This window comes from Rana temporaria, chromosome 5, assembly GCF_905171775.1.
Source record: "Rana temporaria chromosome 5, aRanTem1.1, whole genome shotgun sequence".
NCBI lineage: Eukaryota > Metazoa > Chordata > Amphibia > Anura > Ranidae > Rana > Rana temporaria.
Window position 1 is genome coordinate 387,583,139 of NC_053493.1, and position 23,033 is coordinate 387,606,171.

Below are 23,033 nucleotides of genomic sequence, written 5' to 3' on the forward strand. Positions count from 1 at the left end.
ATCTCCTGTAAGGCTAACAATCAATATGTGTCAAACACTTTATTACAGAGAATCCTGGCACATCATGTGCTTATTTCCAGCCTGGTGACAAATACCAGCTCGCCACAGGCTGCTGCAGAATTTCACTGGTAAAAAAAAGTTACAACCTTGTTTAGATATATTTAAAGGGGTTGTAAAGGTTAAATTTTTTTTATGCATTAAGGTGAAAAAAAATCTTATTGATTACTGCGCCCCCCCCCCCCCCCCCCGTTTTACTTACCCGAGCCCTGGAAAGTTCTGCGTCACAAGCGCGCTCTTCCTTTGCTCAGTCTTGTCAGCTCTTCATTGGATCGTTTGATAGCAGCCCAGCCATTGGCTTGTGCTGCTGTCAATCAACTCCAATGACACGAGGGCCGAGTCCTGTAGTCGGCGGCTATGGACGCCAAATACAGGACTTGGGAGCGCGCCTGCAAGGTAACCCCCTTGGGAGAGCGCTTCTCACAGGGGGTTATCAGAAGTGGGGAGGAGCCAAGAAAGCCGCCAAGGGACCCCAGAAGACGAGAATTGGGGCCACTCTGTGCAAATCAAGCTGCACAGTGGAGGCAAGGATGACATGTTAGTTATTTAAAAATATATATATATGCAAACCTTTAGTGTCACTTTAAGACAAAACCCAATGTTCACCCAAGGCATGGATATTTTTTGCACTACAACACATGGTATATGCGTACTGTAGTGTGCTCTACTGTAAACTGCATTGGGAGTATCATTAACAATAAATGGCACCCCAACACACAGAGAAGGTGCATTGGCTATGGCACCCACCCACAATGTAGTGCTTTGGTCTAAAACAAGGTACTAACGGAGAGGGTGAGGTCTTGGCTCCCTTAAGTCTATGCTGGGTATTAGGTGCTGGCTACAATAGAGGAACACATGGAAAAGGGAGCAATAAGTTGCATGTGGTGGGGGGTGCTTTTTAGAGACAATGTGACAGCATCTCTTAAAATGTCATGCCCAATGGTGACCAGAGTACGCCCTGAAGACATATGCCCACCGCTAGTCACAATGGGTCCATGTCCTTTATCATGGTGATAACAGGTCTAGTACAAGTACACTCAAAAGAAAACCCGTCAAAGCTCTGAAAAGTGAAAAGCAAAAAGTGGCCCATTGCTTCGATATGTGATAAAGCAAGGCGAGCAAATAAAGTTTATTTCCCTTGAAGTACATTATATCCAAATTACCCCTAAAAATCCCCTAAAATCAGAGAGGCTCATCAACAGCGTGCATCTTGCGGTATCTGCTCCTAACCAGGGGTTTTACTTTTTGAAGTATAATCATGAACACAGATTCACTTCATAAAAGGAAAAATCAGAAATCAGTCACGTGTTGGAAATGGGCATTACACTCTAGTGGCTTTGCGATTAGCAATTCTTTGAAGCACTAGGGTAATCTTTATCTGCATGGAGTTTGCATGTTCTCCCAGAAGTTTCCTCTGGATACTCCGGTTTCCTCCAAAGCCATGCTTGTAGGTTAATTGGCCGAGATCTAAATTGGCCCTAGTGAAAGCGAGATGGGGACTTTAGATTGTAAGCTCCATGGGACTGATGTAAATGTAAAGAACTGCATAAATTGTCAATGCTATATAAATGTCCTATAAGTTATTAAATGTATAATACAATCAAAACTTGTTCATAGAGAAAAAAAAATAAAATAAAACGCACAATTTATGTTAAGTGCCCCTTGATAAGGTTGGTAGTGTTAGCCAACAGAAACCACATTCCCGCTGCCATTGCATTAGCGCAAGGCCTGTTCACACCATATGGATTGTATGTTGGACAAGGCTGCCCAGCACAGTCTAGCTAGACAAATAAATTGGCCAACTCGGTTCCCACCACTTTGCTGCAGTGATGTGCACTGAATAAAGTAGGACACAATGTACCTTTTTCAGCGCAGCGTGTTGCAATGCAGTACAATACATCGCGACCTGCTGCGGCGAATACAGATAAATAAAATATCAGTTCGGAAGACTTTATTAAAGTTGAGAAAAAGAAATAAAAAATATGCGATGCATCAACCGCAATGTATCGCTACCGTTCCCTTCACCGCCGGAATGAACGAGGCCTGAAAAGACATAGGGAAGCCTAGTGCTCAATATGGGCAGTGACCCAACTCTGCACCTGCACACCTTTTCCTCTCAGACTCCAATAATAGGACAGTCACCCATAGGCTGGGAACTACGGGAGAACAGGTGAAAGATTTTGCAGCCGTAGCGAAATGAAACGAAGCAAAATGAAAAAGGGGAGAAATGTAGGTCAGGGCCTGAGCTAGTGAGTGTAGAGCAGAATATATTTCCTGACAGGTCCGGCATGCACTGACTGATAGAATCTGCCTCCAGTCCAGGCCGAGGGCTCTCAGTCTACGTCCTCCGCTGGGTAGAGCAGAATTGCGGGGACAGGCTGTGCCGGAGTGACAACATAACCTTTCCAGCTGCTGAGGATTATGGGACAGACCCCAAGTACTCAGGAATAGGAGCAACTGCAGACCTCGTGTAATCCCGGGTTGTGCTTAAACTGTTAAAAAGGAGTTGAACAAGCCACAATAAGCCCGGGTTCACAGGGAGTGCGGGTTTAAAATTGCGCAACTTCAACTGAATTGCGACTTGACACATCTGTGTGCGTTCATGCACAGACACCTATTGAAAATTGCCCCTGAAGTCGCCAAAAGCAGTGCAGGAACTACTTTTGGGAATCGGTGCCGAAGACGGCATTGCACCGATTTGGACGGCAATAGGCTCCAATTTGGCGTGCGATTTGACATGTCAAATCGGCTCAATGTGAACGTAGGCTAAAGGTTCTTTTTCAAATCTTGGAACAGCTTACGTTTGAAAAACCTGATCCAGATGTACGGTTTGTCACAATACACATTCAGGGGCAGCAGCTCTAAATGCCCACTATATCAGCAAAATTTGCTTCCACCTGATACCGTTATCCCACCAATAAAATCAATATGACTGCAAATACACTGTCTCTGCAGCCTCTAAAACAGGGGTCCTCAAACTACGGCCCTCCAGTTGTTCAGGAGCTACAATTTCCATCATTTGATAAAAAAAAACACTGGCTCTTCCACCTCCGTGGCGGTGTGCGTTCCACCAGCTGCTGACACTATCCAGACGATCGGGAAGTGACATAGTACACGTGACCAGGTTCTGCCACCGACATACGTTTCGTATAGTTACGTTTTCAAGGGGCTTGAAAACGTAACTACCAGAACTAGTGTCCCTATTGGAAGATTTCTCCTCTATTCCTGTTCCAGGGACAACCCAAGATTTGCGATTTTCTTTTACTTTTGAAAACAGTAAATAGGACAGAGAGGGTGAATCACCATAATAGGAAACAGACAGCAATAAAAAAATGTAACCCCTCTCCACTCCATCCGAAACTAAAAACTAAAACTAAAACGTTTGCCTTCAGTTACACTTTAGATGTTTGTTATTTGAGAAGTGAAAAAAATACTCATTGATCCTGCCAGAAATTCACTACTGCCCTATTCTTAAGTGACATCGGCCCTGCCCAATTATTATTTGACTACAGATCCCCTCCTCTGTGTGATTGAGCTGAGGGGGTGGTGTTTTTTTAGTCCAGATGCTTCCTGACCTAGGGAGAGAGTGTAAGACCCGGTTCACACTGGGGCGACGCGACAGGCGGTTCAGCCGCCTGATGTGTCGCGTCCCATTCAATGCAATGGAACCGTTCTAATAGGAGCGACGCAGGTCGCTCCGACTTAGAAAAAGGTTCCTGTACGACTTCGGGGGCGGCTCGGGGCGACCTGCATTGACTTCTATACAGAAGTCGTTTTGCAAATCGCCTCTGAAGTCGTCCTCAGGACGACTTGCAGAGTCGCCCCCGAAGTCGTGCCGCTGCTGTGTGAACCGACTCTTAGGTGTTGTTGAACCATCTTCACAGGAAGTGTGTTACTGGCAGGATCACCAAACAAAAAGGCAGAAAAAAAAAACTGAATACAGGCACCATATCAATGGAAAAGCTGCATAGCTTGCCAAGCAACCAACAGGCCTGAGATCAAAGCCCCATTATTTTTGTTGGATGCAAGAAGAAAAAAAAAGTCACGAATGGGAGAAATGGCAATCCATGAAATGGCTAGTTGGTGTCAGAAGCCCACAAAGGTACTACACTGTTTGGGATTTTTGTTTCGCTGAAAGGGTTAACAGGCAAATAGATTTTCACTTCATAAATATATTAATGATCTCGGATTTGCCCAGAGTTCTCTTATAGGGACATGTATAAAGCACACCCTGCTGTCTCCCGACAGTCACCGCCTCTGAGTCACTGCCTGGAAATTTCCATGACATCATCGCAGTCTGACCGAGTGATGTCAGACTGGTATTTTGAAGGGCATTCAAGACGCATTTAAAAAAGGTTACGACACAAGCCGTTCCTGTTATTACAGATGGTAACGCTAATGAACTCGCTGGCCAAGCAGGACCAGAGCCATTTTATGTGCTGCAAGCAAAGCACCGATTTAAAGGGGAAGTCCAGATTACATTAATACATTCGATGCATTAAGGTACAAAACCTGCATGCTGCTCCACCCCAAGCCCCCCTCTTAATACTTACCTGAGCCCGATCTGTGCACAAAAACAGAACCTCTCTTGGCTCTTCTTCCTCATTGGCTCCTGCTGCTGTCAATCACAGGCAGCGAGGAGGGAGCGGGGCTGAGCCCCTCTGAGTGAGAAGCACTGGCGAGGGAGCCAAAAAGGGGAGGATTGGGGCTGCTCCGTGCAAAACCACTGCACAGGCAAGTAGAACACGTTTATTATTTTAACTTAAAAAAATTTAAATGCATTATTAATTATATTAAAAGAAAAATAAAAAATTAAGTCACGCCTTGGTGCTCTGCATTAAACCTCATGACTTGAAAGGGCATCAAACTACCAGAGAGCAGCTGAGAAAAGAAGGCGGTGTGCTACCTTTCTGCTTTGGGTATTAAAGATGAATGGCACCACAATGCACTTACATATGAATGATGCTAAACACAAAGGTGTGATCCCAGCCTTAGAGTAGAATTCCATGCTAAACCTAATCTAATCATAATAATGCCCCCCTCCCCGTTCCAGAAGACTCATTTAACCATCTCCCCAGAATGGAGATGTTTAGGAGACACTTCCTATGGAACCATCTTCCCAGAAAAGCCACTTAAAGACCAAGCCTGTTTTTCAGACTCCATGTTTAAAAGTGAAAAACATTTTTTTTTTGCTAGAAAATTACTTAGAACCCCCAAACATTATAAAAATAAAATTTCTAACACCCTAGAGAATAAAATTGCAGTCATTGCAATACTTTTTGTCACACCGTATTTGCGCAGCGCACTTTTGGAAGAAATTAAACTTTTTTAATTAAAAACCAAAGATAACAGTAAAGTTAGGCCAATTTTTGTTTATGTTTTGAAAGATAATGTTACGCCGAGTAAATTGATACCCAACATGTCACGCTTCAAAATTGTGCCCGCTTGTGGAATGGCGTCAAACTTTTACCCTAAAAAATCTCCATAGGCGACGTTTAAAAAAATTCTACAGGTTGCATGTTTTGAGTTTCAGAGGAGGTCTAGGGAAATAATTATTGTTCTCGCTTTAACGATCGCAGCAATACCTCACATGTGTGGTTTGAACGCCATTTTCATATATGGGCGCTGCTCACGCATGCGTTCGCTTCTGCGCATGAGCTCGTCGGGACGAGATAGATATATATATATATATACACACACACACACACACACACACACACACACACACACACACACATACATATATACACACACATACATATATACACACACATACATATATACACACACACACATATATACACACACACACATATATACACACACATACATATATACACACACATACATATATACACACACACACACACATTTTTATTTTACTTTATTGTTCTTTTTAAATAAAAATTGGGTCACTTTTATCACTATTACAAGGAATGTAAGAATGTAAACATCCCTTGTAATAAATAAAAAAAAAGCATGACAGGTCCTCTTACATATGAGATCTGGGGTCAAACATACCTCAGATCTCATATTTGGACTTAAATTAAATATAAAAAAAATAAAAAATAATTGTCATTTGAACAAATGAGAACAAAAAAAATGTCCCTTTAAGACGTATGGGAGAAAGTGATGTTTTGACGTCGCTTTCGCCCTGCTATGGCATGGAGCCGGGTGGAGGCCATCTTGCCCTCACTTGTATCCATACCCGCCACTGACCAGTCCCGATTGCCTTTGGTGCTACCAACGGCTCCGGTAAGCGGCAGAGGGGGCCCCTCTCCCACCCCCGGGGGTTAAAAAAACTAAAATTAGTACAAAAAGAGCAAAATCGCTACTGTAAATATTACTTTCACTGTCCCACAGTACAAAAAAAATGAACCCCTTACAGTAGCGATTATTTGCTCTTTTTGTACTTTTTTTTAACCCCATTATGTTACTAAACATCTCAGGCCTGGGTCACACCTCCATGTTTTGGTGCTTTTTGCAGAAACACACTACAGTTTATTTTACATGGTTTCCTATGGGACACGTTCACAGCCATGATTTTTTTCAGCTGCTATGGAAAGTCAAGGACTTTTTATTGCCATTTTGTTTTTTTGGTTCAATATACTTCAATGGAGAAGCTGCAGAAAAGCATGTAAAAATGCGTTTTTGCGGCTATTTGGGGTTAACTTTTCAGGAGCTGCCAGAGGCAGATTTCGGCCATGGGGTGTAAGCAATGTGTCTGGTAATGGCTGCCAAACTAAGTAAACAGCTGTAAGGATAACCACAGCTAGTGCAATAGATACCGTATATACTCGAGTATAAGCCGAGTTTTTCAGCACATTTTTTTGTGCTGAAAATGTCCCCGTCAGCTTATACCCGAGTCAACTTTTTGCGCCTGATCTGCCGTACTTTGGGGACCTGGTAATGGCCGGCCGTAGGTCCCCAAACTTGGCACACATATAGCCCCACTCTTCCTCTATAAGTGTGCAAAGTTTGTTGTCCGGGGAGCCTACGGCTGGGGAGCACCGATTTTTCAAAGCCGCGCACCCCTTCCATAGACTCCCATGTTAAACGGTCATTTCTCCAATGATTTTGGGGACCCGGTACCAGCCGGTCATAGGAAAACTTGGCACACATGTAGCCCCATTTCTCCTCTACAAGTGTGGAAAGTTTGTTGTCTGGGGGACCTACGGCTGGGGAACACCAATATTTCAAAGCCGGGCACCCCTTCCATTGACTCCCATGTTAAACGTTAGTCTAGTCATGGGCACAGTGGGGCATGGGCACAGTGAGGCATGCAGATGGACACCCTAGGCTTACACTCGAGTCAATACGTTTTCCCATTTTTTTGTGGTAAAATTAGGTGCCTTGGCTTATATTCGGGTCGGCTTATACTCAAGTATATACGGTACATTTGTGTCAACTCATTTAAAGTCCTCTCTAAGAACACAAGAAAGTGAACATCCCCTTTAAAAATAAAAATTTTCAATGCTGCTTTTAGTATTTTGGCTCATTTAAACGATCATCCATATTCCACACAGGACTTATCAAAAAATATGATCCAATCATGCTTGTGAACACAACACCATCGTATAGCAACTTACCTCAGATCATAACTTGCTCATCATGGATCCCTAATCCATGTGTCACACGATATTCCATGGTCTCAGCATAACCTGCAAACAAAATAAGTGAATACGATAAGTCCCATTTGTCCATGATCGAAAACGTCAGTCCACCTCAAAACAGACATTTCAGCGTTTGTTAGATGCTGGAGAGTTGAACCACCTAATAAATTCCTCCACCGCTCGAGAACTCTACTGATGAGATCTCTGCGTAGTTCCTGGACACCTGCTGTGGCCATGATGAGAGTTTCACACTACGTAAGAGGAGGAGCTGGGACACACAATGGAGGGCGGGAACACCCCAAACAGCCAGGTGGGAAGGAAGACGGTCAGGATTAATGGAAGGGGGTCTCACGGTTGGGAATATCTAAACTCTTAGAGGTTGAGTCTGCCAAAACGGTCCTGAGCGCCTGTGTTGAGCATACAAGAAAGTGCAAGGGTGATGGAACTTGCACCTTCGAATACAATCGAGTTGTAACAAGCATGTACATCTGGGGGTTAGTCAGCATCCTCACCCCCTCCCTTGGGACTACATCCTTGCGGGGAGACACTGTGAAGGGAGGGGGCGAGCACGCTGACTAACCCCCAGCCAGAACGGCTCGGATGAAGGGGGCAAGCTTACTGAGGAGGAACAGGAAGTGAGAAATTTATTTAGACAAAGAAAAAATACACTTAGAAGGGAAATCGAAGGAAAAAGTAAGTGAACCAACAATGCACTAGCTTAAAAGGAACCTTTTTAGAAAATAAACCTTTACCACCCCTTTAACTACTCGCTGACCAGCGCACGACTATATACGTCGGCACAATGGCTCAGCTGGGCATACAGGTACGTCCATTTTAATAAAAACGTCATAAAACTATCCCCTATTTTGTAGACGCTATAACTTTTGCACAAACCAATCAATAAACACATATTGCAATTTTTTTTACCAAAACTATGTAGAATACGTATCGGCCTAAACTTGGGAAAATTATATATATATATATATATATATATATATATATATATATATATATATATATATAATTTATATACGGATATTATAGCAAAAAGTAAAAAATATATATATTTTTTCCAAAATTGTTGCTCTTTTTTTATTTATAGCGCAAAAAATAAAATAAAAAACGCAGAGGTGCTCAAACACCACCAAAAAAAAGCTCTATTTGTGGGGAAAAAAGGGCGTCAATTTTGTTTGGGAGCCACGTTGAAAGAAGGAGCAATTGTCAGTTGAAGCAACGCAGTGCCAAATCACAAAACGTGCTCTGGTCTTTGGGCAGCCAAATGGTCTGGGGCTGAAGTGGTTAAATTAATGTGTCCTGGATTAAAGGGATGATGATGTGGCAACCCTACTCCCAGCAGCCTGCTCCAGCCCATTGCTTTGGAGCAGCCGTGCATGGGTCCACGTGCACAGCCTCGACAAATTCACAGGAGCCCAGGTTCACGCTAGGTACGATTTGCTTCGATTTGAGATGCGATTTCACTCGTCGGCAATGACACTGTCCTAATCGGTGCGACGCCGCATCTGCGGCGCTGCACCGATTTCAAAAAGTAGTTCCTGTACTACTTTTTGCGATTTAGAAACCTGCACAGATATCTCTTAAATCGCGGCCGAAATCGGGACTGCCAGCGGGAGTGAAATCGTGCGAGTTCAGCTGAACTCGCACGGCTTCACTCCCGCAGCCCAGTGTGAACCAGGGCGGAATCTATGAATGAAAAAACTACAAGTTCCATCATGGTGAGTAGTTCAACGGAACACAAGTGCTGTGATGTCACCATACTTGTAGCCCATCGATGATTCGTTCAATCTCATAGCTGAAGGTCAGTTCAGACCTGAGGCTGTAGGAATCATCTGCAGGAGACAGAGTAATGCCGCGTACACACGATCGGAATTTCCAACAAGAAAAGTTCCATGTGAGCTTTTGGTTGTAAATTCCGACTGCGTGTAAGCTCCACCGGACATTTTCTGTCGGAATTTCCAACAGCAAAAATTTGAGAGAGCTGCTTCTCAAATTTTCCAACGGGAAAAGTTCTTGTTGGAAATTGCGATGGTCTGTATGCACAAAAATCCTACGCATGCTCGGAATCATTGAACTTAATTTTACTCGTGTTGTACGTCACCGCGTTCTTGGCGGTCGAAATTTTGTGTGACCGTGTGTATGCAACACAAGTTTGAACCAACATTCCGTCGGAAAAAAAATCCACGGTTTTCTTGTCGGAATTTCCGATCGTGTGCGCGGCATCAGAGCATTGCACCCACAATCCACCGATCACAGCTTTGCAGGATCCAATACAAAAAAATAATAATAATAATGTTAAATGCACTTTTTTTTGCTTTGTAAAAGGCAGACTATGCCTTTAAAGGGGTTTACCTGTATGAACAAGTCGGCAATCACAGCTCCAGCCCTGAGTAATCCCGGCAGTGAATCTTTGCTTGGTCTGAATCCAACATCTACACTCGTATCTCCGAAATTGATGAAGAGGGAGGAGATCGAGGCTGCCAACCCCCTCCCCCCACCCAACCAACAAAACTGCACTTCAAAGTGAACCTGTCACACCAAGACTTTCTTTTTTCTACTACTACAAGCGGAATTTAAAGCGCTAGGGTTAAACCCTGGAGGCTTTTATAAACACCATTGTGATGCAGTAATGTGTGCATTGTGTATGCGTTGATGCTACACAATTCATAAATATCAGCCCACACTATCCCACTCAGGATAATTGCGTCGCAGCGCACTAGTGGAATTTGATACAAAAGCAGCAAGAGCGACCTTTGATCCATTGCACGTTAACTTGCAAACCAATGCGCACGCGTTTAGCACACCACAGTGCACTTGGCTGGTGTGAATGGAGGTGTTTAGGCTGCGTTCACACCTCTGCCTTTCATAAACACGCGACAAAACACTAAAATGTGCGATTTTCCACAGGTTTCAGAACGTGTTGCAATTGTGCTTGCGGAGCCATTGTTAATGGCGCCCTAAGCGCAGGTAGCAGACACACATTTTGCTACAAACGTGCAGTCCAAAAGAATTCAATGTTCAATCTGCTTTGGTCATTGTGAAGATTCTACCGACCAATTTTATATGCAATCGCAGTTTTGTTCAGGTGTATGGTCATCCACAACACCGTCCAAAACTCGGTCAGATCTATTATAGTGAATATACATTTTTTTTTAAAAACAGATCGATATACAATTCAAAGTGATTGAATCTGCAAACCATTCAGATCGATTAAAGCCTCGTACACACGATCGGATTTTCTGACGGCAAATGTGCGATGGCAGGGTTTTGGTCGGAAAATCCGACTGTTTGTACACTCAGACAATGGTCGTCGGAATTTCCGACAACAAATGTGCATGCTTTCAAATTTTCCAACAATTGTGTGCCGTCGGATTATCCGATCGTGTGTACACAAATCCACCGGGAAAAAATCCAAAGTGCAAAACACGCATGCTCCGAACCAATGCTAACCATAAGGCTGCTTTCACACTGGGGCGCTTTGCAGGCACTATAGTGCTAAAAAATAGCACCCCAAAAGAGCCGTTCCTTTCACTCAGGTGTGAAATCCCGAGGGCTTTCACACTGGAGCGGTGCGCTGGCAGGATGCTCAAAAAGGTCCTGCCAGCCGCATCTTTGAGGCGCTGTAAGAGACCCCTCCTAAAACGCCCCTGCCCATTGAAATCGATTGGCAGCGCCTCCAAACCGCCGCTGTAGCGACACTTTGCTGGCAGTACTAATCCTTTTTCGGCTGCTAGCAGGGGTTAAAGCGCCTCGCTAGCCGCCAAAAAGCGTAGCAAAAACAACGGTAAAGTGCCGCTAAAAATAGCGGCGCTTTACCACCAACGCCCGCGACGCCCCAGTGTGAAAGCAGCCTAAGACAACATTAGCAGAAGTTGCCCAAAGGGTGGCGCTAAAGAGCTGAAAAACCACATAGTTTCGTGTATGTTGGCTGAAAAAGTTCTGCCGTCTGTATGCATGCCAAGTTCACGGCCAATGCCCTTCGCACAAAATTCCATGGATTTGTCCGATGGAAATGCGATCGTGTGTACGAGGCTTTAGACTCACTTTTGATCAGATTCGACAAAAAGGAGTGGAATATTCTAGATTTTGCATCGATCGGCAGCACCGAGATGCGCTCTATATGAATATGATTGTATTTGGATCAGATTATGCGAGTGCTTGGTGGAAACAGAGAAATGCGGTCGATACCTTGCGTTTAAAAGTAATGATTAGTATACCAATTACCGCTTAAAACAGGGGTCGACAAATCCCGGGCGCCAGGTCGCCATGGCGACTAGAAATAGGGTCCTGGCGACTTGGCTTGGAAGGGGGGGGGGGGGGGCAAAAAAAAATGAGCTGGCACCATCTGGTGGTGAGCCGTTGGTATTACAAGTTATTACCACCAGATGTGTAAGCTGGCGCCATCTGGTGGTGGCCGTTGGTATTACAAGTTATTACCACCAGATGTGTAAGCTGGCGCCATCTGGTGGTGGCCGTTGGTATTACAAGTTAAGCATTACAAGTTAAACAGCAATTCTAATGTAATTTTTCACTATTTTCACTGCCATCTTCTTCCCTCTAATTAGAACCCCCAAAACATTATATATATTTTTATCCTAACACCCTAGAGAATAAAATGGCGATCGTTGCAATACTTTCAGTCATGCCGTATTTGCGCAGCGGTCTTGCAAGCGCACTTTTTTTGGGAAAAAATTACACTTTTTTTAATTAAAAAAATAAGACAACAGTAAAATTATCCCCATTTTTTTTATATTATGAAAGATAATGTTACGCTGAGTAAATTGATACCCAACATGTCACGCTTCAAAATTACGTCCGCTCGTGGAATGGCGTCAAACTTTTACCCTTTAAAATCTCCATAGGCGACGTTTAAAAAAATCTACAGGTTGCATGTTTGGAGTTACAGAGGAGGTCTAGAGCTAGAATTATTGCTCTCGCTCTACCAATCGCGGCGATACCTCACATGTGTGGTTTGAACACCGTTTACATATGCGGGCGCTGCTCACGTATGTGTTTGCTTCTGCGCGCAAGCTCGTCGCGACGGGGCGCGTTTTCTGGCTCCTAACTTTTTTAGCTGGCTCCTAGATTCCAAGCAAATTTGTCAACCCCTGGCTTAAAATCCACTTCCCCAAGTGTGCTACATCATACGAATGGGATGTGGGCTACTGATCGATTAGTTCAATCTGACGAGATCGATAGGAAAAGAAAATCGAATCGATCATTTATCGAAGGGAGTAGAGCCACCATTAGGTTCTGAGAATTGTGCAGAAACATGCTTGGAATAAAAACCGTTTGCAGTACCCTACATCTACCAATCAGATTTAATCCTTCAGTGAGGACAAGGTGTACCTGCAAAGCTCTAGACAACGTGTGGCTCATTCACACGCGCTTTGTTCTCTGAAGAGATATCTGTATTCAGATTGCTCTTCAGAGATCGATTAACAGGTGGTGAGGCGGCATTGTATCATCTCCTACTTTAACCCTGCACTAGTGTGAAAACCATGTGCTTGCAAAAGTGGCCTCATTCACTTGAATGCATCGCACTTGCAAGGCGCTATGAACACCGTCAGGGGGTAGAATTCCTGCCGCGGTCGCAAAGCATTGTGGCATGCGTAAAAACAAACAATGACGCAAACGCAGGGTTTTCTGCCCCTCAACTGTTAGTGTGAATAAGCCCTTAGGCCTGATGCGCACCGGCTTGTTGCTCAGCTCTTCTAAACACCTAAAGAAGCGCAAAAAAGCCAACTTCTTCAAAGCACACTTAGGCGCATCCAGGGTTTTTGCATTGATTTTATTGGCCAGAATATTAATTTATTCTGGCCATTGAAATTAATGAACACTCAAGCGCTAAACATACGTTTACACGTGGTTGGGTGCATTACGCGTCAATCGCTTTTTCTTACTGCCTATAAATTTGTATGTATGCATAGACACATAGGCTAACATGAAGGGGGGTTTAGACGAAAAAACAAAAAACAGAAAAAAACTGCAAACACTCTTAAAAGCGCAATTTTTGAGGTAAAAGACTGCTGGTTTACTGCAGTAATTAGAATATTTATAACTATATTCCTCCCCCTCACAGATCTGTCAGTCAGGTATGTACGATGTTGCCCTCATCACACCCAAGCATGGCTTCACCTCACACAAGGCCCGGTATTGCGGCAGACTGCCATTTTCGCATACACATTTCACCAGAGTGCACTACAACACCCAAAACAGAATTTTTTTTTTTTTTTACATCCCAGATCACAAAACATGTATCCTACAAGCTATATCAGTGCCGATTCTCTCCACATCCCCCCTCCAGTCAGCCATATACGCAGATCTCTGGTGTTTTTATTCAGCTCCTCTCCCTAATTAATCATCTTTCCAGTGTTGCCGCACTCCTCAGCCTCTCTCGTGGGCTCCCGCCTGCTTCTAATTGCGCCTCAGTCCACGCATTTTATATGCAGAGCTGCAACTTTTAATTATTCATTAGCATTTAGATGAGGCTAGACGGGCGGCCATTTTGCTTGCCTGTGAAGCTATTGAAGTGGCTCCTCCGGTGTGTTTACCATACGGAACAATAGGGCAAGCCGCCCTTTTACATTGAAAACAAAAACAGACACCTTTGCAAAAGATGAAGCAGAAAAAGTCTAACCACAAAACAAAAACACACGCTATAGGCCTCATTCACACAGGATAGTATTTTTTCCCCTCCCTGGGATGCCTTTGTGTCCCCTGGAGAAAAACGCAGCCTAAAAAACGCTCCTAAAGCCATGTTTTGCATGTGCATTTATGCGTTTGGTGTTAATGCATTCTACTGGTCAGAACATTCATTTATGGGATTATAGGCAGGATGCCTGGACATACCAATAAGGCTGCATTCACACCTGAGCGTCGGTCGTTCAGTCGTTTTTTCGGGCGTTTTTTTCCGGCGTTTTGTTGCGCGTATTCATGCTTATTTGCGCGTTTGCATACAGCGTCGTCCAACGTTTTTGTACTTCGACGTTTTTTATTTTAGCCAATAGGAAAAATTATCATCTTTTCATCACTTGTTGGTAAAAAATTTTAATCTTCTGCCTGGGTGAAAAGTTCTATTGATTAAAGCGTCGAAACGCCCGTAGCAAACGCTTGTTGTCGCGCAAGTCGCTTGAATAAAGGGTTTCCATTACCTTCTATGGGAAATGGAAACGCTCAAATACGGCCAAACCGCCCGATACGCGCGTCAAAAAAGGGTCCGGAACTTGTTTGAGCTTCAGTCGTTCGGCGTCAGGCGTATCGGCGTGCAGATGTGAACCATCTCCATAGGGTGTAATGTATTTTTTCCCCTCTAGCGTATTTGAGCGTCGCGCTTCAGGCGACAAAACGCTCAGGTGTGAATGCAGCCTAACTTGAGACCACACACACTTAAAAAAATTGTTTTTTTAAATAACTTGACTTTTTTTTTTTTTGGGGGATATAATATGGCCGCGGCATAACTATTGGTTTTAGTTAACAAATAATCATTAAAATATTAACATCACACCTTAATCAACTGTACCAAATACAATTACAGCTCAGCCACTAAGACTCAAGCTGCATGAATTGCCTTAAAATATTCAATAAACTATCCTTTTGCCAACCTGCAAAATGGACTTACCACATAGCTATAGCCGCGACAAGGGAAGGGAGGGTGTGGAGATCCGCTGTTGGTCCTCCCCTGGAATGGCTGGCCCCAATCCAATGGAACCAGCTCTTTAAATAGGGATTTTCCCCAAGCTGGAAAGTCAGATGACCCTAGCTGACCTATCCTGAACCCCGAAGACCTCAAAATTCTCCCCAGTAACTGAACTGACTGCACCAATCCGAACCTTTCCCGCCTAAACGACCTATCCCAGCCTCAATTTTACCCCTAGCAACTAAATGAGCTTAACCAATCCAAGAGATTCCCGCCTAAATAACCCAGGGAAACCTCAAAACTGCCCCCTGCCATGAATCCCATAAGGAAAAGGGGAGCCTTGAAACAGATTAATCCCCTTTTCCCCCTATTCTGGCAATTATAATGCATTAAATCTGTAGCATTAAAAGCACTTTTATGTACGTTCTGAGTTTTTTTTTCTGCACAAACGCTCCTCTTCTGAATGTGCAAGCGATTTTTTTTTCTGCCCCTAAATAAACCGCGGCGTCTGACATCCTGTATGCATTAAGTGTTACAACCCACAATCTAGTTTTTTTCCCCAGACATTTTTGTATATTTTGGATAGAGTAAATAATTCCATCAAGCTTTGTTAGCCATCTTTGACCCCTGGCGAGATTTCACCTCACATACTGTCCCCGTGACACCGGGGCAAGAAATGTGGGGAGCAGTTGTCACCAGGCTAGGAAGATATTGGACAGTTACTAAACCCTTCCCTAGTTTATGGAAATAAAAAAAGGGAACGCTGCATCAAAAACCTTACAGAGGGCTCCCCCTTTTTTCACCCCCATATTCAAAATGAAATCTTTACCATGGAAAATGACTTTCCTGACCTCCTTCATCCAGAGCTACGTCTCACTAATTCCGGAGTTTTATTACTGGCCAGATCACAAGGTCAACAAGCCAAAGAAAGAAAACTAATGCAGCCACCACATCCAATGATTGGTAAGCTGTAATTATATATATATATATATATATATATATATATATATATATATATATATATATATATATATATATATATATATATATATATATATATATATATATATAACAACACATTTTTGGTTTTGAGTTTAAAGTGGTTGTAAAGGTTTTTTACCTTCATGCATTCTCTACAAGGCTTTAATATTGCTTCACGGTTCCTTTCACACTTGTGCGACTTGGGATCCAACTTGTGAGACCCCCAAGTCGCAGGACACGTGAAGTTCAATGCACTTCAATGAGAGGCGTTCCTGCTGTGACTTTGGACTTGGAAAATGTAAAGTCAGATCAAATCTGCACGGAATGTCACACTGTAAAGTTGCAATGCAAGTCGCACACCTTTGTCGTCTTACAAGTGTGAAAGGAGCCTTCAACACCCTTCACACTGAGGCAGTTTCCAGGCATCTTAGTGCTAGAGCCTGACATTCATTGCAATGAGTGCTTTCACGCTGAGGTGGTGCGCTTGCAGGACGTTAGAAAAAAGTCCTGCAAGCAGCCACTTTGGGGCAGTTTGGGAGCTGTATACAACGCCCCTGCCCATTGCAATGAAGCGCCTGAAAAGTGCATCAGAAGCGCCACAACATGGGAGTGTTTAACCCCTTTTCTGAGTTTAAAAGCTCCCCGCTAGCAGCCGAAAAGCAGCACAAAAGTGCCACTTAAACAAGGGTAAAGTGCCGCTAAAACGAGCAGCGCTTTACCGCGAACACACAGGCAGTCCCAGTGTGACAGGGGTCTTATACCGCTTAAGCCCCAATTCGCAACTTTGAACCCTTTGCACTACTTCAGCGCCATTTCAAAGCCACAGATCAGTGCGATTTAGATTAGCGATTTCATTTTGGCTTACAACTTCAATTAACAGAAGTCAATGCAAGTCGCAAAAAAGAAAAATCGCAGAAACGTAGTGCAAAAACCTTTCTCAGAGTCAACGATTTGAAGGGTTCTCCTGCTGAAAATAGGGTGCGATTTGTCTCGCAATTTTGAACGCTCAAATCGCATTGGTGTGAACCAGGGCTCAGAGTCAGACAGACAGAGGGAGTTGATAGGGTCAGGGTTTGCATAGACTTTAGATAAAAAGGCCGATGACCAATAGATTGCTTCTCCACCATGCTGCCTTTATATAAAAACGCACAGCTCAGCAAATCTTATGGCAGGGAACGAGCTGCGGCGGTTTTGGTGCCGTTATTTACTCAACATGGCAAGCAACACAGGACAGCGGTTTACATAAGGATTCGATTGTAAGCTCCTGGGAGCAGGACCCTCCGATTCCTCCTGTACTGAAACTGTACTGTCTGCCCTCGTGTTGTTAGCACTATATAAATCGTGTAGAAGCTGCAGCAACGCAAGATCTCCAAATCCCTACAGGTACGAGAATGTCCACACGCAACATGTGCGTTATTCGGTCTTCATAGGGGCCAACATACACAAACACACTATATACACCGGTATATATCTATATATATATTGTGTGTGTGTGTGTGTGTGTATGTGTAAAAAAGATATAAAAAACAACACAGTCGCGGGTCTTTAAAGAAATTCTTTCCGCAGTCGTCGTCTCTCCCCCCCCCTCTCTCTGTATGCAGCCATTTGCTGGGACTGATGTGCTAATTAGTGACTCTGCACTATAAAGCTCGGTATAGGGAGTGTCTGATTAAACTCAGAGAACGCCATTTCCAAAACAGCCCCCACCCCTCAACGCCCTAAAGTGTAAAAAAAAACAACCCCCCCACCGCAGTGCAAAAACACCCTCCACCCCTCACCCCCCAAACTGACGTCAATATAGCAGCCAGCCAACAATCCCACGCCAGCCTTTGTAGTATGTAGCGAGCACCTCTCCCATCCCCCCCCCCCAGGATCGCTAAAGTCAGAAACTGGGACAGAAATAAAGCCGGGGGATATATGCGACAATTTATTACAGCAACTTATTTTTTACTTTCTATTCAATTGTAAAGCAAATGGAGATCTAATGCTAGTTTCCATCGACCACAAGGAGAAGTGATTGAAATTGCACTAATGGATCTACGCTGGCCATACATGGCTCAATTTTCAGCCAACTTCTGCTGCAATAATATTTAGGCTGCTGTTGGCCCTACTGGCACCACCGAGGGGCATCGGAAAGCTGGGTGGAAAAATGTCAGCTGAACCGCCAACCAATCCGCTGCAGTCACCATTCGGGTAATCAGAGGGGAAATGGAGTGAATTTAAGAAATTGAAATCTGTATAGCTACACTAACTGCCTGGAGTTTGCATGTTCTCCATGTGCCTGCGTGGGTTTCCTCTGGGTTCTCCAGTTTCCTCCCACACTCCAAAGACATGCTGGTGGGTCCTGTCTAATTTGGCCCTAGTATGTGTATGTATGAATGCGAGTTAGGGACCTTAGATTTGTAAGCTCCATGAGGGCAGGGACTGATGTGAACGTAGAATACATACAGCCGTGGACAACAGTTTTGAGAAGGAGACAAATATTAATTTCCAAAAAGTCTGCTGCCTCCGTTTTTATGATGCCAATTTGCATATACTCCAGAGTGTTATGAAGCGTGATTAGATGAATTGCATTGTCCCTCTTTGCCATGAAAATGAAAATTAAGTATTTTTTACTTTTTGCTATAATAATCCCCCCAAAAAAATTATATATATATATATATATATAACACCTCAGTTTAGGCCGATATGTATTCTTCTACATATTTTTTACCAAGAATATTGATTGGTCTGCACAAAAGTTATAGCGTCTACAAAATAGGGGATAGTTTTATGGCATTTTTATTAATCTTTTATTTTTTACTAGTAATGTCGGCGATCAGCGATTTTTATCGTGACTTCAACATTATGGCGGACACATCGGACACTTTTGACACCATTTGGGGACCGTATTAAAATGCACCGATTACTGTAAAAATGACACTGGCAGGGAAGGGGTTAAGTGTGCCCCTGGGAGTGATTCTTACTGTAGGGGGGCGTGGCTACACGTTACATATCACTGATCGTTGTTCCTGCTGACAGGGAACACGATCAGTGACAGTGTCACTAGCAGAACACACATCTCCTCATTCTTCAGCTCTGTGACCCGATCGCGGGCACTGGCGGAAATCTGGTCCGTGGAGCTCGTGAGCACGACCACACGGCAGCAATTAAAAGGGGACGCCCACATGCCTGTCCATGCCATTCTGTCCACGCAGGTGTGCGTGCGCTGGTCCTTAAGCGGTTAAGCAAGAATGGGCTGCCATCAGTCAGGATGTGGCCCAGAAGTTGATTGGCAGCATGCCAGAGAGAATTGCAGAGGTCATGAAAAAGAAGAGTCACTGCAAATATTGACTCTTTACATAAACTTCATGCAATTGTCAATAAAAGCCTTTGAAACTTATAAAATGCTTGCAATTATACTTCAAGTGGAGTTCCACCCAAAAGTGCAACTTCTGCTTTAAGAAGGCAATCTTCTGGGACCTGTGACTTATCCTAGAAGATTGGCGAGGGGGCGCCCTAGAGTGAGAGAGAGGGGCCGCCTGGAGCGAGAGGGAGGGGCCGCCTGGAGCGAGAGGGAGGGGCCGCCTGGAGCGAGAGGGAGGGGCCGCCTGGAGCGAGAGGGAGGGGCCGCCTGGAGCGAGAGGGAGGGGCCGCCTGGAGCGAGAGGGAGGGGCCGCCTGGAGCGAGAGCGAGGGGCCGCCTGGAGCGAGAGCGAGGGGCCGCCTGGAGCGAGAGCGAGGGGCCGCCTGGAGCGAGAGCGAGGGGCCGCCTGGAGCGAGAGCGAGGGGGCCGCCTGGAGCGAGAGCGAGGGGCCGCCTGGAGCGAGAGCGAGGGGCCGCCTGGAGCGAGAGCGAGGGGCCGCCTGGAGCGAGAGCGAGGGGCCGCCTGGAGCGAGAGCGAGGGGCCGCCTGGAGCGAGAGCGAGGGGCCGCCTGGAGCGAGAGCGAGGGGCCGCCTGGAGCGAGAGCGAGGGGCCGCCTGGAGCGAGAGCGAGGGGCCGCCTAGAGCGAGAGCGAGGGGCCGCCTAGAGCGAGAGCGAGGGGCCGCCTAGAGCGAGAGCGAGAGGCCGCCTAGAGCGAGAGGGAGGGGCCGCCTAGAGCGAGAGGGAGGGGCCGCCTAGAGCGAGAGGGAGGGGCCGCCTAGAGCGAGAGGGAGGGGCCGCCTAGAGCGAGAGGAAGGGGCCGCCTAGAGCGAGAGGGAGGGGCCGCCTAGAGCGAGAGGGAGGGGCCGCCTAGAGCGAGAGGGAGGGGCCGCCTAGAGCGAGAGGGAGGGGCCGCCTAGAGCGAGAGGGAGGGGCCGCCTAGAGCGAGAGGCCGCCTAGAGCGAGAGGGAGGGGCCGCCTAGAGCGAGAGGCCGCCTAGAACGAGAGGGAGGGGCCGCCTAGAGCGAGAGGGAGGGGCCGCCTAGAGCGAGAGGGAGGGGCCGCCTAGAGCGAGAGGGAGGGGCCGCCTAGGGCGAGAGGGAGGGGCCGCCTAGGGCGAGAGGGAGGGGCCGTCTAGACAGTCCGTAGTCAAAAGTGGGACAGGAAGTTCCCACTCCTCCTACAAGCATCACCAGGAACTGTTAGAAAATCACATGACTGCTATATACTGCTGATGAGAAAAGGGTATTTAGCAGTTTATATTTACTAAAGTAATTGCATTTCCACGTTCTGTGTACTGTGGGAGAGCAGATATAGTGAATGCAGGGTCCTGGGTTTAGTAACACTAACGGTTCGAATCTCGGCCGATTGTGCAACAATCAGATTTGAACAGTGTATGGCCGGCCTCACAGGCAGATAATCAAGTACAGTAGTTAATTGCCCCAACGTCTGCGACTCCTATACAGGGGAAGGCTGCCCAGCACAAGCCAGCGGTGTGCATATCTCACATTTCCAAAAGCATGGAGCGGAGACTAGTGTGTTTATTTGAAGGTAACAGGTCCTCTTTGGTGGCTAGCAGGGCTCAGTGTTGGGGAATTATCTAATAAGATTCTCCTCCTCCTGCAGTACAGAGGAAGAAGAAGGATCAGGCTGGTTCTTTGAGAGACGGATAGAAGAACCCTGCGGGCCGCGCCTGGCACAGACAACTGACGCGTGTTCACATCTTAGATTTGAAATCTCTATGGTTTGGCAGGGGGAGGAGGAGGATTGCCTAATCGAAGCTTGATGGTTTCATTGACGGTTAATATGAAGCAACACTTCCAAGTCCAGAGAGATTTAATCTGTTCCGTCATCGCACTCCATTCCATGACCTTCAAAATATCACAAGTGCCGTGACGCAGCCTGTGAGCGCCCTGCAAAATGCCTCGGCTAAATCTGTCACAATGATTCGGGCCTGAGCTAGGCCCTGCTGTGCTCATTTCCACCGCCGAGCACCGCGCTTTCATCTGCGACCTGCCCCGGGCCGACCGCGTCACTAAGAATGATCTGCGCTATTAACTCCATTCACTGGATTATTACAACAAACTCACACTGAAGAGAGAAATAGGAACACACGATTGGATTTTCCGACAACAATTGTGTGACGGCAGGGCTTTCGTCGGATAATCCGACCGTTTGGAAATTTCGACAACAAATGTTGGCTGTGCATGCTTTTAAATTTTCTGACAACAAATATGTGCCGTCAGATTATCCGATCGTGTGTACACAAATCCGTCAGACTAAAATTCAAAGTACGCATGCTCAGAACCAATGCTAACCATAAGACAACATTAGCAGAAGTTGCCCAAAAGGTGACGCTAAAGAGCAGAAAAACCACATAGTTCGTGTATGTTGGCTGAAAAAGTTCTGCCGTCTGTATGCAGAAAAAGTTCATGGCCGACGCCCCCTCCGCACAAAATTCCACGGATTTGTCCGATGGAAATACGATCGTTTTTTTATTTTTATTATATTACAATGAAGGTAGCCATAGACGGGCTGAAGCAGAGAATATCAATCGATTCCCTCCATTAATACTAAACATAGATGGAGGAATCTCAACTGATGACCATTGTATCCAGACAGCCACAGCGCCCACTTCTGATTGGCCAAGCAGTGAGCGCATCCTGTTACCCCAACCCCTGGCTCAGTCATTTTGAAACCGACTTTATTGGAGCCAGGTAGTGCTTTTTAACCACTTGCCCTCCAGAAGATTGACCCCCTCACGACCAGGCCATTTTTTGCCATACGGCACTTAGAGCTGCACGATTAATCACCAACAATCAAAAATCGCAATTCTACTCCCCTCTGATCTTAGAACAGCATTTCCCCGATTCTATGTAACAACTCTGCTCACCTCTGACCAAAAATAAAAAAAATCCAGCCTGCCAAGTTTATCTCAACATCACCGATAACTATAAACAAAGCAAGACCCTTTTACACTGAGCCGCGACCACGCTAATGCACCGCTCGTTTTAGCAGCGCTGTTTAAGAGGCACTTTTCGGCCACTAGCGGGGTGCTTTTACCCCCGCTGGCGGTCGAAGAAGGGGTTAAAAATGCTTCAAAAGCACTTTGCAATGGGCAGGGCGTTTTGGGAGCGCTGTATACAATGCTCATAAACCGCCCCGAAGATGCTAGTTGCAGGACCCTTTCTAGCGCACACCGCCCCAGTGACGCCCTTTCTAGCGCGCACCGCCCCAGTGACGCCCTTTCTAGCGCGCACCGCCCCAGTGACGCCCTTTCTAGCGCACCGCCACCAGTGCCGCCCTTTCTAACGCACCGCCCCCAGTGCCGCTCTTGGCATGGGAGGCAGTTTTCAGGCACTTTACAGGAAACAACCTCCGCCAAA

General features: G+C 45.6%; 1 protein-coding gene across 1 annotated transcript in view; it reads right to left on the reverse strand.

Annotated features, from left to right (window-relative positions):
- ZHX2 (zinc fingers and homeoboxes 2) overlaps positions 1 to 23,033 on the reverse strand; it is a 77,505-nt gene that overhangs the window by 23,064 nt on the left and 31,408 nt on the right. Inside the window, exon 2 of the mRNA XM_040354906.1 lies at positions 7,647 to 7,718. The gene's annotated coding sequence lies outside the window, so the exon portion shown is untranslated. The remainder of the gene's footprint in view (positions 1 to 7,646; positions 7,719 to 23,033) is intronic.